Raw genomic sequence first — 15,494 nt, 5'->3', positions numbered from 1 at the left:
GTAACTACTATTATGTGTGTGAGCCGTAAGTGCACAGCAAACTATGTTCAATGTAGTGGGCAGTAATGGGTACATGTGGGATGGATGAAGAGGATGAGGATTTGGCAAAGCTGCTCTTGCAGCTCAGGCTAGAATTTCATATTTGCTCTGCCTTCAAAGAGATGCTCATACGCATGGGCATGAATAAACTTTTCAATGCCTCATGAATCTGTGCGCTAGGATATTTGCTGAGCTGGTCACAAGATCAGTTTTTGTGGAATTTTTGTTCAAGGCAAACTTCTACTCAGACATGTTTGTATAGGTCCTTTTATTCAGAAAATGTTAAATTTGGGAATTCTGTTCCCCTGCTCCTTCCTACTATAGCTATTGGGAAGCTTAGGGGCAAAGGGAGCCCCTATACTCCTGGGCGCCTGCTTACATACATTCCCTGGGCTTCCTTCCTTCCAGAAATCTTTGTTTTGTTTGATCCCCTCAGGATTGCTTCTATCCTCTGTTTTAACCTTTAAGGAGAAGGGGGAGGGAGCTGCCATTTTTAGCCTAGGGCTCAAGAGCAGAGGCTGCAGCACTCACATGGCCTGTCCTGTAGGCCCAGGTCCCTGCTGCTGCCCTGTGGCCCTGGACCAGCCATCCCTCCCTCCCACCACCAGTCTCCCTGTCCATAGCCCAGGACTGACCACGCCTGCTTCCCTGGCAGTCCATGTGGCCAGGAAAGTGCAGCAGAACCGTGGAAAGCCCCTATGTCCTATGGGAACGTCTGCATCTTGGGAGTGTGGATACCAGTGCTCACTCTCAAGACCAGCATGCAGCCTTCACTGCTCTGTCCATTTCGGGAGCACCGTTGCCAAGTTCCCCTCCTGGTCCTGGGCCACAGATGGCATCTCCTCCACCCAAGCGCGTTTTGGGGTTGGGGAAAGAGGCAGAGCAACGTGCTGAGTCGTGTGAGGCCCGTGAGTGGGGATGGGGCAGTGTGTGTGTCTTCTCTGCACTGTGTGCACCCCATGCCTGTCTGCTCAGCAGGGTCAAATCAGCCAGGATGTGCAGTTGCACAGATCCGGGAGGGTGGCCGTGGGAGCTGCCTGCTCCTGTGCCTCTGCTCTCAGGGGAGCTGTGTGGGGTCTCTGAGGAGCTGGGGCCTGGCTGGGCCCCAAAGTCACCTGTGCTGCTTAGGGGCCACGTTCCTGGGCTCCTCCCCACCCTCGGAGCCCGGCTGGAAGCCGGGCAGGCCGGATGCCTCTGCCTCTGTGCCCTTGGGGCCTGCAGTGGCCCCTCCAGACCAGCCTGCACCCCTGCCTGCCCATCTTCCTTCTGCCCTCCATGGGGTTCCAGGGCATAGCAGGCTTCTGCCAGTCTACCTGCTGCCAGCCTCTGGGATGACGGGAAAAATTCCACAGGTCACTTTTTCATGCCTTCCTTCATGTCCACGTTTGCTCCTCCATTCAAGTCCTCACTCCCATTTCGTTTTCCCACTTTTCCTCTACTAATCATTCACTCTTTCTTTCCTCACTGACATTCACTGTGTTTCAGATTGCTGTGAAAAAGCCGATGGCACTCCAGGACAGTGTTACATAAATGAATGAGGGTATGCTAGGCGGAGGTGAGCACTATGACAAGAAACCTGGGTGCACGGACACTCAGCCTGCAACTGCAGTACCCCACATTAATATCACAGGAGATACCAGGCGGCCAAGGAGCCGTGGCGGGCACAGGCGTGTGGTGAGAGTCTCAATCTTGCAACATGGCTGTCCCAGGGGCTGTGGCCAAGGATAGGCCAAAGCACAACCGAAAGATAAGGTGGAAGGCATCACACCCCACATTTACACCCACCCCCTCCCATACCAACATACTTCCGGTCCAGCCCACCCCACCCCAGTGCCTCTTTTATGCAGCATATGGAAGCCTGGGTGTTGCTTTGACACAGAGCCTCCTTCTCAAATCACAGAGCAAGATGGCACCGGTGGAGAGAGGACAGGAAAGAGCAATGGGGGGCATGGAAGAGCACTCCCCACCATCAGCCCCTGAGCTGCCCTTGCTCCTGCTTCCCTCTGGCCCAGCCACCTGTCCTACATCAAGATCTTCGATGTGGGCACACGCTACATGGTGAATCGAGTTCAGGACCATGTTCACAATCTCACAGTCTACTACCTCATGAACATCCATGTCACCCCGCGCTCCATCTACCTGTGCCGGCATGGCGAGAGTGAACTCAACCTCAGAGGCCGCATCGGAGGTGACTCTGGACTTGCAAGCAGGTAGGGAAAGCCTCATGTCAGACAATCACATGGGCTTGCTGAGCTGGCCTTGGTCACGTGGCCACTGGTTAGGTCCTGAGGTGGGGGTGGGGGAATCTAGTTATGGGTCACAGCAGGCAACAATGAGTCATCTTCCAAATTGCCAGGCACTAAGTTTTTTGGGTTTTTTTGGCCAGTCTTAGGATTGAGCTCAGGGCCTGAAGTCTGTCCTTGGACTTTCTCAAGGCTACAGCTCTACCACTTGAGCCTCAGCACCACTTCTGGCTTTTTTTTCTATGTATGTGGTACTGAGGAATCGAACTCCAGCCTTCATGCATGCTAGGCAAGCACTCTACCACTAGGTCAAATTCCCGGCCCAGCCACTAATTTTTTGTTGTTGTTTTTGTCAGTCATAGGGCTTGAACTTTGGGCCTGGGCACTGTCCTTGAGCTCCTCAGCTCAAGTCTAGCACTCTACCACTCGAGCCACAGTGCCATTTCTGTTTTTCTGGTGGTTTATTGGAGATAAGAGTCTCACGGACTTTGCCCAGGCTGGCTTTGAACCATGGTCCTCAGATCTCAGCCTCCTGAGTAGCTAGGATTACAGGTGTGAGCCACCAGCACCCAGCTAGCCATTCCATTTTGACATAGCCATTAAAGGCTCCATGTGCCAACTGCTTCTGCAAGTCTAATGACTTCTTCTTGTTATTCCAGGCCAGCCCAAATGTGCTGTTTCTCCAGTCACAGACCAATGCCCACCTTGTACCCCTGCTTGATGGGCGCCCTCATCACGGTCTAGCTCTGTGCCTTGACTCAGGTCCACCTTGGTGCCCTCTGTCCCCATGTCAGCTGGGGACAACCATGGGCACAGACAGCTTCCTGAGTCCCCTGGTCCCTCTGACCCAAGGCTGACATTGCTCACACCTCACTGCGGGAACCACATTGTCACCACTTGTCCCTACAGCCCAGCTCCTGCTCCAGCATTCACTCCATGATCTGCTCCTAGGCATGTGCCCATCCTTCCCTCCTTCTCCCTGGCAGGTCATCAAGCCCAGAGCTCCATCTCTCCCCCATCTGGCCCAACTCTGACTCTCAGGGCAAGTTTTTTCCCCACACTAGACAGAGTGATCTGCACACTGTGGGTCCAGGTCCCAGCACCTGGCCCTCTGCCCAGGCTGATTAGCACAGGTACTGCTTGCTAGAGGACCGCCTGGGGGTGGGGACACTGGGAAATGAGGTGCAACAGGAACATTTATTGTCATCATTGTCATTTATTAGCCCCCTATGCACAGTCACGGCACCATCTGCTTGCACATCTGTGGCCTCATTTCATCTTCACATCAGCCTGTCACAGGTTTATGAATGAGGACTCTGAGGTCCAGAAGCATCCCCAAGTCTTGCAACCAGTACAAGACTAAGCCAAGACAGATAACCAGGCCTTCCTGGCTGGCCTCAGCTCCTCAGCTGGATAGGCGGGAGGTATCCCAACCTCCGTGCTGACTCAGCCTGCAGGCCTCCCTTCTGTTCCTTCCAGATCTTCAGTCTCCCCTCAAGACAGACTTTGATCTGACCCCCATTCCTCAGAGCAGAAAAGAGGCCACAGGAGGTGTTACTCTGTCTCAGGATACCACATGAAGCCTAGCCTACCTTATCTAGAGCTGGCTTTGGCCTAGTCTGGCTAGATAGTTGGCCATGTTTATACAAGTACCTCATATCCGCACAATCTTCATGCTCTTAGGGACAGTGCACAGAGCCTGTTTAGAAAGTACTTTCCCGCCAGATATTGGTAGCTCACACCTATAATCCTAGCTACTCAGGAGGCTGAGATCTGAGGATCCCAGTTCAAAGCCAACCCAGTCACGAAAGTCAATGAGACTCTTATTTCCAATTAACCATCAGAAAGCCAGATGTGGTGCTGTGGCTCAAAGTGGTAGAACACTAATCTTGAGCTGAAGAGCTCAAGGACATTGCCCAGGCCCAGAGGTCAAGTTCCATGACTGACATGAGAGAGAGAGAGAGAGAGAGAGAGAGAGAGAGAGAGAGAGAGAGAGAGAGAGAGAGAGAGAGAGAGGCACTCTCTCATTGGCTATCACCCTCATTGCTATCACTCATGTATGCCAAATATCAGTTTGGGTACTTGCAACCTGCAATCTAAAGTGAGTCTGAGACCAGGCCACCTCACATTGTAGAGTCAGAAAGGGGGAAGAATGATTCTGAGGGCATTAGTGTGGTATGAAGGTAAATGACATGTCTCCTACTTTCCATCCAAGCATTCCTTCCACTCATGCACACTGACTCCATTCTCTCCTGTCATCCTAAAATGTGGTGTGTCTGTGTACACACACCAGTACTTGGGCTTAAACTTAGTGACTCACATTCTTGTTTGGAATTTTATGCTCAAGGCTGATGCTCTACCACTTGAACTCCAACTCTGCTTCGAAAATTTGTTTCCTCCTCCTCCTCCTCTCCTCCTCCTCCTCCTCTTCTTCTTCTTCCCCTCCTCCTCCTCCTCCTTTTTATTTATCTACTTTTTGTTGGTTCTGGGGCCTTGGCATGGTCTCTGAGCTCTTCAGCTCAAGGCTAGCACTTAGCTATGTTGAACCACAGGGCCACTTCTGGTCTTCTGGAGGTTAATTGGAGATAAGAGTCTCCTAGACTTTCATGCCCAGGCTGGCTTTGAACAGAGATCTTTAGATCTCAGCCTACTGAATAGCTAGGATTGCAGGCATGAGCCATCACTGCCTGGCCCAAATGACTATTTTTTTCAGTAGAAATATTCTCCTGTGTCTGGAGGAAGATAAGATCCCTGTACATGGCACAGGGACATGAATGCTGTATCACAGTTTGTGGTAGTTGAATGAATAAATATGTATAAGGATGAGTTGAGTGTCTGACAAATAGGGTTACTGTATGAATCCTGTGATGAGCTCTAGCTGAAGAATCATAGCATAGGCTTCAGCTAGGGAGTAGCTCAGTGGTAAAAGGCTTGTCTAAAATGAGTGAAGTCCTGGACTCAATCCCCAGCATCACACACACACACACACACACACACACACACACACACACACACACAACCCACAGATTTTGCTGGGCTGCTGGTGGCTTACATTTGTAATCTCATCTACTCAGGAGGCTGAGATTTGAGGCTCATAGTTTCCAGCCAGCATAGGCAGGAAACTCCATGAAATACTTATCTCCAATCAATCATAGAAAAAGCCAGAACTGGATCTGTGGCTCAAGTGATAGAACATTAGCTTTGAGCACAAAAGTAGGATCTAGCTAGAGGCTGACTCTGGTAAGAAGTGAGCTAGGGTGGTTGTCCTAGGGACTATGCATCTGGTGGATCTCGTTAACCAGAAAGCAACCTGGCCAGGGGGACTGAGCAATGCCAATATGGATGAAGTCAGGCCAGACGGCCAGAGACCACAGAGAAACAGATCACAGAACTGATAGTGGTAATAATGCAATAAAATACTTGAAGATTGCACATGATGTACAAAGCACAGTTCAAATTGTTTTGTTCGCCCATACATTGAGAAGTAAGTGAACCACACTCTCAGAATGGGCTGCATGGGAATATTTGTGTCCCAGGTGAATGCTCACTGAAAGGAACAGGGTAATCCAACCCAAGCCATTCCATCAACCTTTCCCCTGATAATTCAGTGCTTTATCCATGAGCCAATAAATGACACTTTTGTTGAGTGGTTGTTGCTGTGCATGGGCTCTACACACATTTACTCTCCCTAGCACCAATAAATGCCCAATCTTACCTGGTGCTGGTGGCGCCTGCCTGTAATCCTAGCTGCTCAGGAGGCTGAGATCTGAGGATCTCGGTTCAAAGCCAGCCCAGAAACTAAAGTCTGTGAGACTCTTATCTCCAATGAACCACTAGAAAACTGGAAGTGGCGCTGTGGCTCAAAGGGTAGGACGGTAGCCTTGAGCTGAAGAGCTCAGAGACAGTGCCCAGGCCCAGGGTTTAAGCCCCACAATCAACAAATATATATATATATATATATATATATATATATATATATAGTTAGTATCAAGGTGATGTACAGAGTGGTTACGGAGACATAGTCAGATAATGAGTACATTTTGTTTTGGGCAATGTCACCCTTTCCCTCGCTCTCTCCAAGTGTTCCCCTCTCATCCCCACTCACAAGTTGTATAGTTCATTGTCAACATAGTGCCAGGCTTTTTCCTTCCATTTCTGTGCTCCCATTATCCTCTGAAAGACACATAAACAAACAAGGCAAGAAGAAAAGAAGACAGAACAAAGAATGAAACCACTGGTTTTCAGTTTTTTGGAGTTCATTTCAATGAATATTATTTTATATGATTAGAGGCACATAGGCATTGCATGTTTTTGTTTCTTTCTTGACTATCCTCCTTTGTGTGTGAATGCCTAGAGTCCTCTATGATTTATCAGGTCCCAGTGTATTTTCGATCTAGTGTCCACATATGAGAGAAAACATGGGCCATTTTTCTCTTTGAGCTTGGCTTAACATGAATTGTTCTAGATCCATCCATTTCCCTGCAAATGACATAATATTTCTAGCGGCTGTGTAAAATTCCACTGTGTATGGCTACTACATATTTTGTACCCATTAATCTACTGTAGGATATGTGGGCTGTGCAATGAACGTGGATATGAGGTTGTAGAAAATCCCCTAATTCTTTTATTTTTCCAGTTCTAGGACTTGAAAATCAGAGCCTGGGCATTGTCCCTAAGCTTCTTTTGCTGAAGGCTAGCACTCTACCACTTGAGCCACAGAGTAACTTCCAGCCTCTTGTGTTTATTTGGTACTGGAATTGAACCCAGGACTTCATGCATGCTTGGCAAGCACTCTGCCTCTAAGCCACATACCCAACCCTCCTTCAATTATTATGTAATAAAATGATCTGAACTTGTGGGCAGGAATAGGAAGCAGAAACTGGAGGAACTCATTACCTGAGTTATGGAATTGTTACACACCCTGTACAGCCCCTTAATAATAATAAAACAAATGTCTTGTTGGGCACTGGTGGCTCACGCCTGTAATCCTAGCTACTCAGGAGGATGAGGTCTGAGGATGGAGGCCATGCCATGAAAGTCCGTAAGACTCTTATCTCCAATTTACCACCAGAAAACCAGAAGTAGCACTCGATTCAAAGTGGTAGAGCATTAGCCTTAAACTGAAGAGCTCAGGGACAGCGTCCAGGCCCAGAGTTCAAGGCCCACGACATACAAAAAAAAAGTCCTTGATGGGAAATAATCTCTAACGAATCTAAAATTACTCAGATCATTATCAATGATATCAAATGCTAAACAGAAAAAATACCTACATTGAGATTTATGCGCAAGTTGCAATCACTGGCAGACTTGCAGTGGCAGAGTTTCCGGGCTGGGCTAAGGGCTGGGCAGTGGAGGGTTGTGGGTTCTCAGCACTGCGCTGCCTCATGCAGCCAAACTTGGGCCCGTTGCCCCAGGCTCTGGCCGGGCTCCAGCATCCCAGCTGGCGGGAAGCGAGCTGCAGTCTCCCCAACTTGCTAGGGGCTGTTGGCGTGACACGTGGGTTAGCGAGAGGGAAAGTCCCGGGCCAGTCGTCCCCTTCCGCGCTCCTTGCACCCTTGAACTTCCTTTCCCTGGGTCCCCAGGCCTGGGCCTCTGTGGCCTGGCAGCTCCCGGGCTGCTCGGGGGCCTCTTTGGGCCCTGAAGGCAGCACAAGGGCTGCCGCGAGGTCTCTCCAGTGCGCTGCCAATGGGGAATACATGGAGCACTGAGTTCTGCCCTGGGGCAGAGAAGGGAGGACTTCCCCGATCTCCTGCAGGTCACAGCATCTCTCACCCTGTGGAGAGGAGGAGGGGGGGGAGGGGGAGGGGGGGCTGTCACAGGAGCTCTGGCTCTCCCAGGCACCTGGCAAGAAGTTTTCACAGCCAGCAGACTCAGTGGAGTCCTCACTCACTGAGCCTCAGGTCCTGGGCTTTGCTCTAGGCAGGGAGGGCTGCCCCCCCCTCCAGGCCCTCCCTGAGATCCTGGCACTGTTTAATTCTTCAGGTTGCTTCTTTTAGAGTTTCCTCTTTCTCCTTCTCCTTCTCCTCCTCCTCCTACTTCTCCTCCTCCTCTTCCTCCTCCTCCTTTTGGTCTGACATGGGCCTTGAACTCTGGGTCTGCGCACCATCTTCCAGCTCTTCAGCACAAGCCTACTGCTCTACCACTTTGAGTCACAGTGCCACTTCCAGTTTTCTGGTAGCTAATTGGAGATAAGAGTCTTATGGACTAGGCTAGCACTCTAACACTTGAGACACAGCACCACTTGCAGCTTTTTTCTGCTTGGGCTGGCTTTGAACTGTGATCCTCAGATCTCAGACTCTGGAGTAGCTAGGATTAAAGGCATGAGCCACCAGCACTTGGCTTGTTTTATCAAAGTTATCCAATCTGTTGACATAGTCACAGTAGTATCTTATGCTTTTATTTCAATTTTTTGGTATCAATTTTGGTATCAGAGTCTTTTGTTTTTAGTTCAGCTAAAAGTTTGTTAGTTTCGTCATCTCAAAACATGAACACCTAGTTTCATTAATTTTCCCCGTAGGCGCTGTTACCTTTATTTCTGCTTTGATCTTTTTCTCCCTCTTTTTTAGAGTAGCAATTGTGCAGTCAGTTTGTTCTTGCTCCTTGCAGTGTAAGGTTGGGTGGTTTGATTTGGAACTTTTTTTGGTCAGACCTGGGCTTGAACTCTGGGTCTGGGTGTTGTTCCTCTTAAGCTCAAGGCCAATGCTCTACCACAATGCCACTTCGGGTTTTCTGGTGATTAATTGGAGATAAGTGACTCATGGACTTTTGTGCCTGGGCTGGCTTTGAACTGGGATCCCCATTAGAAATTTCTTTTTAGGGGCCGGGAATTTGGCCTAGTGGTAGAGTGCCTGCCTAGCATGCACGAAGACCCGGGTTCAATTCCTCGGTACCACATATACATAGAAAAAGCCGGAAATGGTGCTGTGGCTCAAGTGGTAGAGCTCTAGCCTTGAGAAAGTCCAAGGACAGTGTTCAGGCCCTGAGTTCAAGCCCAGGCCTGGCAAAAAAAAGAAATTTCTTTTTATTTCAACATTATTTTTACTACAAATAGTTACCTGATAGTATTTATAAATGCTATTATTATAAATACTATTTAAGCAGTACTGATTATAGCCAGAAAATTTTCTCTTACACTGAGTGCCATGGCTCATGCCTATAATTCTAGTTACTCAGAGGCTGAATCTGAGGATTGTAGTTCAAGGCCAGTCTGGACAGATATGTTCCTGAGATTTTTGTTTTTGTGTGTGAGTGTGGTTGTTAGTTCTGGGGCTTGAACTCTGGACCTGGGCACTGTCCCTGAGCTCTTCTGCTCAAGGCTAGTGCTCTACCACTTTGAGCCACAGAGCTCTTTCCACTTTTCTGATGGTTCTTTGAAGATAAGAGTCTCATGGACTTTTGTGGCAGGACTGGCTTTGAACCGTGAGCCTCCTGAGTAGCTCGTATTACAGGCAAGAGCCACCAGCACCTGGCCTCTTATTTTCAATTAACTACCAAAAAGCCAGAAGTAGAGATGTGGCTCAATGCTTTAGTGCTAGTCTCAAACAAAAAGCACTTAGAAAGAATGCCCAGGCCCTGAATTCAGTCCTAGTACTGGTATATGCACACACACATGCACACACACACACACACACACACACACACACACATACACACACACACACAAGCCTCTCTTTGTGACACTATGAAACCCAGTGTATGCACTTTACAGTGAGTTAATTTCTAGCATTACCATTTCTACAGGTTATTGTTTTGGTGTTATAATTACATGTTTTATATTGTATATCATTATAGCAAATGATATTAGAAATAATTTTGTCTTTTAGATATTTTGTGCCAGTCCTGGGGCTTTTTCTATGTATGTGGTACCAAGGAATCAAACCCGGGTTAAGCCCCACGACTGACAGAAAAAAAAATTCTCCTCCATTGATGAGAGCTCGTTGAAGTGGCAGGTTTCTCCTCCTTGATTCTTTTGATTGAGTTAGGATAAACAAATGCATTTCAATTTCCATACTGGAAGCAACATCTGCCGTGGATTATCTGGACATGCCCATTCTGGAAACCAGTATTTGTGAACAATTGACAATGGAAAAAGCCTCGATTTGGAAGTCTGAATTTTGGATCTTTAATCTGTATATTTATTTTGCTCAAGGATAGTGCTCTACCACCTTGACTAATACTTCCATTTTTCTATCTATCTATCTATCTATCTATCTATCTATCTATCTATCTACCTATCTATCTACCTATCTACCTATCTTTTTACTTTTTTGCCAATCCTAGGGCTTGAACTCAGGGCCTGAGTGCTAGTGCTGAGCTTTCTTTGCTTAAAACTAGCACTGTACCACTTGAGCCACAGTCTTACTTCTGGCTTTTTCTGAGTAGTTTATTGGAGATGAAAGGCTCATGGACTTTCCTTTCCCAGAATGGCTTTGAACTGTGATCCTTACATCTCAGCCTCCTGGGTAGCTAGGATAATAGGCCTGAGCCACTAGTGCCTAGCTTGAAGATATCTTTTTTTTAAATTGTCGGGGTAATGTATAGAGGGATTACAGTTACATTTGTCAGGTAGTAGGTGCATTACTTCTCACATATTGATACCCTTCTCATGTTTTTATCCCCCTTTCCCTCCCCTCACCCCTCCCAATCATCTTGTTTCCCCCCTTCACTTCCCTATTTCAAATAAACAAATAAACATATATATATATATATATAATATACCAGGTAACAAAGTCAGATACAGTAAACACATGAGATTAGCCATAAAGGGGTAAAAAGAGAAAAAAAAACATAGTACATAGAACAACAATCACAAAGATAAACCTCTGTTTCTATATCCTAGAGCTTGGAGATATCTTTGCATACTATATACAAAATATCCAACACAGGACCTGGCTAATAGGTGTCAAAAAAAACGTAAGAAAGATCACATTTGAGGGCTGGGAGTTTGGCCTGGTGGATAAAGTGCTTGCCTAGCATGCATGAATACCCGGGTTCGATTCCTCGGTACCACATACATAGAAAAAAGCCAGAAGTGGTGATGAGGCTCAAGTGGTAGAGCTCTAGCCTTGAGAAAGTCCAAGGACAGTGCTCAGGCCCTGAGCTCAAGCCCAGGACTGGCAAAAAAATAAATAAATAAAAAAAAGAAAGATCACATTTGAAGAGAGTAGATGGGCAATGTGATTGGCAAGCACGCTTTGTTTTTGTTTGGTTTATTTGTTTCTTGGGGGTGTTTCTGTGCTAGGGATTGAACCTAGGCCCTGAAATGCACAAAGCAGATACACTAAGAGTACATTAATGGAAAGATTTGAAGCAGGTTTTCAGAGGGCTTAGAATGCACGGACTTATTCTTGTGACATCAAGCAACCTTGGCAAGCTTGTTGGTCGAGGATTGAATTGACTTAAGAATTTGTCATATTTTTCCCTCAGTCTGCTTTGGAGAGGGCAAGGGAAGCCAATGGCCCCAGCAGCTCTTGGGTTAAAATCTTCGTCTGCATCTGAGTTATTTGTAACCTGTTGTCATGGCAACAAGTTTGGCAAGTGAACCAGTGCTGTAAGCTCCTGACAGTGGGGAGGGGAGGGCGGTGGGAGAAGATGAAAGATTTAGAAGGGGATTTGTCTGTGACCAGCGCCTCAATTTTCTCTGATTTGTTTGATTCTTTTAGCTCTAGTGGAACATGAGAGTCATTAGACGTTGAAGATTCTCTCATCCAGTCAGGCAATTAGAGATTCTTCTGAGATGAATATAAGCTAAAAGAGGTCCAGCAGTTTTCTCAAAGCCACTCTCCAAGTCAGGGACAATGACAGGATTTGACTTTTATTGTTGTGCTTTAAAGATGCAGAGTCATAAAACTGAAGCATAACATATCGACAATATCTCACCCTCCATATATCTGGGATCTTTTTTCTTGTTGTTTGCTTCTTGGATCTTTTTTTAAATTTTGTTTTTTTGCCAGTCTTAGGACTTGAACTCAGAGCATAGGTGCTGTCTCTGAGTATCTTTGTACTCAAGACTAGCATTCTATCAATTGAGCCACAGCATAACTTCTGACTTTTTCTGAGTAGATTATTGGAGATAAGAGTCTCTGGGACTTTCCTAGCTTTGAATGGTGATCCTCAGATCTTAGCCTCCTCAGTAGCTAGGATTATAGGTATGAGGCACAGTCTCCTGGCTTTTTCTTCTTATTCATATAGGAAACCTGGGACCCCAGGTAGTTTAGAAGTGACTCTCATCACATAGCAAGCTTGATGCTAAATTGAGGTCGGAACCCAAATTCCCCTGGCCTCCCAGGCCGAGCTATTTCCTAAGGAAGTGGCAATCTAGGATTCTCAGTTCACACACTGCCCCTTTCCCCACACTGACTGCCAGAATAGGGCCTTCTAGGGTAAGTCTGTTTCTGCTACTTTAGCCTTTGTTCCCTCACACATGTGTTGTGGTCCCATCTCTCCTCCTCATCTCCCCTTCATTAGCCTGTAGCAAGTATAACTAGGTTGCACAAGTGACAGCCCAGCCCCACCCTGCCCAGAGTCAAACACACCTGCCACTCACTTCCTCTTCCCAGTTACCCAAGGCCTAAGCACTTCCTGAGAACTCACTTGTGAAATTCTATTTTCCCCCCACATTTTTATTCTATTTTATTGTCAGGGTAGCATACAGAGGGGTTACATTTACATTCCTCAGGTAGTGGGTACATTACTTCTTGAACATTGATTGATCTTCCTTCTCTTGTTTTTCTCCCACTTTCCCCACCCCCATCCCTCTCTGGCGAAATTCTGTCCTCACAATGATCATTCCCCATCTCATGGTTTAGCAGGTAAAAACCTAAAGGGTTAGAGAAAAATAATATGACATGCCCAAAGTCACACAGTGAGACTTAGCCTCCTCCAGAATTGGTGTTTCTGGCCGTTCTATCCCAGTGGTAAAGTGCTTGCCTAGCATGCATGAAGACCCGGGTTCGATTCCTTGCTACCGCATACACAGAAAAAGCCAGAAGTGGTGCTGTGACTCAAGTGATAGAGCTGTATCCTTGAGGTAAGCCCAAGGACAGTGCTCAGGCCCTGAGTCCAAGACCTAGGACTGGCAAAAAAATAAAAGTACCCACTCTTTTTTAGTGTGGTAGTAAGATTTTAGACTTGGGGCCTTCAACTAGCTCAGTTAACCCACTCAAATGTTACTTTACCATTTGAGTTACATCTCTAGCCTTGCTTTTTGCTGACTATTTTGGAGCTGGAATGTAGGGAACTCTTTGCGCAAGCTGGCCTCAATTGGAGATCTTCCAAATCTCAACCTTCTGAGTAGCTAGGGTTAGACATGAACCACTAGCACTCTATGTGATCTTTATCTTTGTCTTATGCCTTAAACTTTGTCTTACACCTTAACATATTATTATTAAGACATTGTACAAAGAGGCTTTAAATCAACCTGCCAGTATATGAATAAAATTCAGTTCATGAATTCAGACACCTGATGGTTGGGTAATGAATGAAATTTCTATTCAGCTCTAAGACTGCCAACTCTTGCCCAAGAAGTTCTGCATGATAACACTTATCACCTGACAGTTTCTCTTTTCAAATTATGCAGCTCTCTTTATGTGAATTAAAAGTATAAAAGAGGCCCAGAGTTTGTGCTAGCATGCACGAAGACCTGAGTTCGATTCCTTGGTATCACATACATAGGAAAACTGGAAGTGGTGCTTTGGCTCAAATGATGTGAGTGCTAGTCTTGAGGAAAGCTCAAGGACCATGTTCAGGCACTGAGTTCAAACCCCAGGACTGCCCCCCCACAAAAAACGTATAAAAAGTGGTCTGGGAATGTGGCTTAGTGATAGAGTGCTTGCTTAATATGCATGAAACACTGTGTTTCCTTCCCCAGCACCACATAACCAGGAAAAGCTGGAAGTGTTTCTGTGACTCAAGTGATAGAGTGCTAGCCTTCAATAGAGAAGCTCAATGACAGGGCCTGGGCCCTGAGTTCAAGCACTAGGACTGGCAAAAAAAGCATGAAAGGCAAGCCAGGCATCAATGGCGCATACCTATTACCCTAGCCATTCAGGAAGTTGAAATCTGAGGATTGTAGTTTGTGTGTTTGTTTATTTATTTATTTAATTTATTGAAAGTCTTGGTGCATGAACTCAGGGCCTGAACACTGGTCTTTGGGCTTTCTTCAAGGCCAGCGCTCCACCACTTGAGCCACAGTACCACTTCTGGCTTTTTCTGTATATGTAGTACTGAGGAATCGAACCTATGTCTTCGTGCATGCTATGCAAGCACTCTGAAACTAGGCCAAATTCCTAGTTCTGACAATTGTAGTTTAATGCCAGCCAAGGCAGAAAAATTCTAGTGACTCCAATCTCTGATAAACCACTCAATAGTCAGAAGTGGAATTGTGGCTCAAGCAAAGAAACTAAAGAACAGCTCCCAGGCCCTGAGTTCTATCCTCAGTACCAGTAGAAAATATTTTTTTTAAAAAAGAGAGAGAGAAAATACTAGAACATAGTACATAGTACATAGTTTAATTCAGAATGGTCAAATGTTATAATGGGGCTATATAAATGACATATTTGTAGTAGAAAAGCTGAAAGACACCGGGTATAGATGTTCTTAGCTACTCAGGAGACTGAGATCTGAGCATTGTAGTTCTAAGCCAGCCCAGGCTGAAAATTCCCAGTGACATTCTTATCTCCAATTAACCACTTGAAAACCAGAAGTGATGTGGTTCAAATTGGCAAACTACTAGTTTTGAGCAAAAGAATTCTGAAAAACATGGGGCTGGAGATTGGCCTAGTGGTAGTCTCATGAACTTTTCTGCCCAGGCTGCTTTGAACTGTGTTTCACAGATTTCAGTCTCCTAAATAGCTAGCAGTACTGGTGTGAACCACCAGCATTGGCCTTTGGAGGTGAAATTTTAACAACTTCCTGGCAAGTAGAAAGGGGCTGATCACTGAGAACCAGGACAGAGAAAGGAAGAAGCATAGTTCAAACTCGGGCAAAGATCCACCTGGAGAGAACTGATCTCCCTGGAACTATCCTGGGGAGGGAAGCCAAGTACCTGTGGCTTACATCTATAATCCTATATACTCAGGAGGCTGCCCTCTGAGGATTGTGGTTCAAAGCCTGCCTGGGCAGAAACATCTACAAGACTCTCATTTCCAATTAATCGCCAAAGAATAGCTGGAAGTGGAATTGTGGCTCAAGTGGTAGAGAAAAAATATTTGA

Source organism: Megascapheus bottae, chromosome X, assembly GCF_031878675.1.
Source record: "Megascapheus bottae isolate mThoBot1 chromosome X, mThoBot2.hap1, whole genome shotgun sequence".
Taxonomy (NCBI): Eukaryota; Metazoa; Chordata; class Mammalia; order Rodentia; family Geomyidae; genus Megascapheus; species Megascapheus bottae.
The sequence above is the reverse complement of the archived record's forward strand: the minus strand, read 5'-3'. Positions refer to the sequence as shown.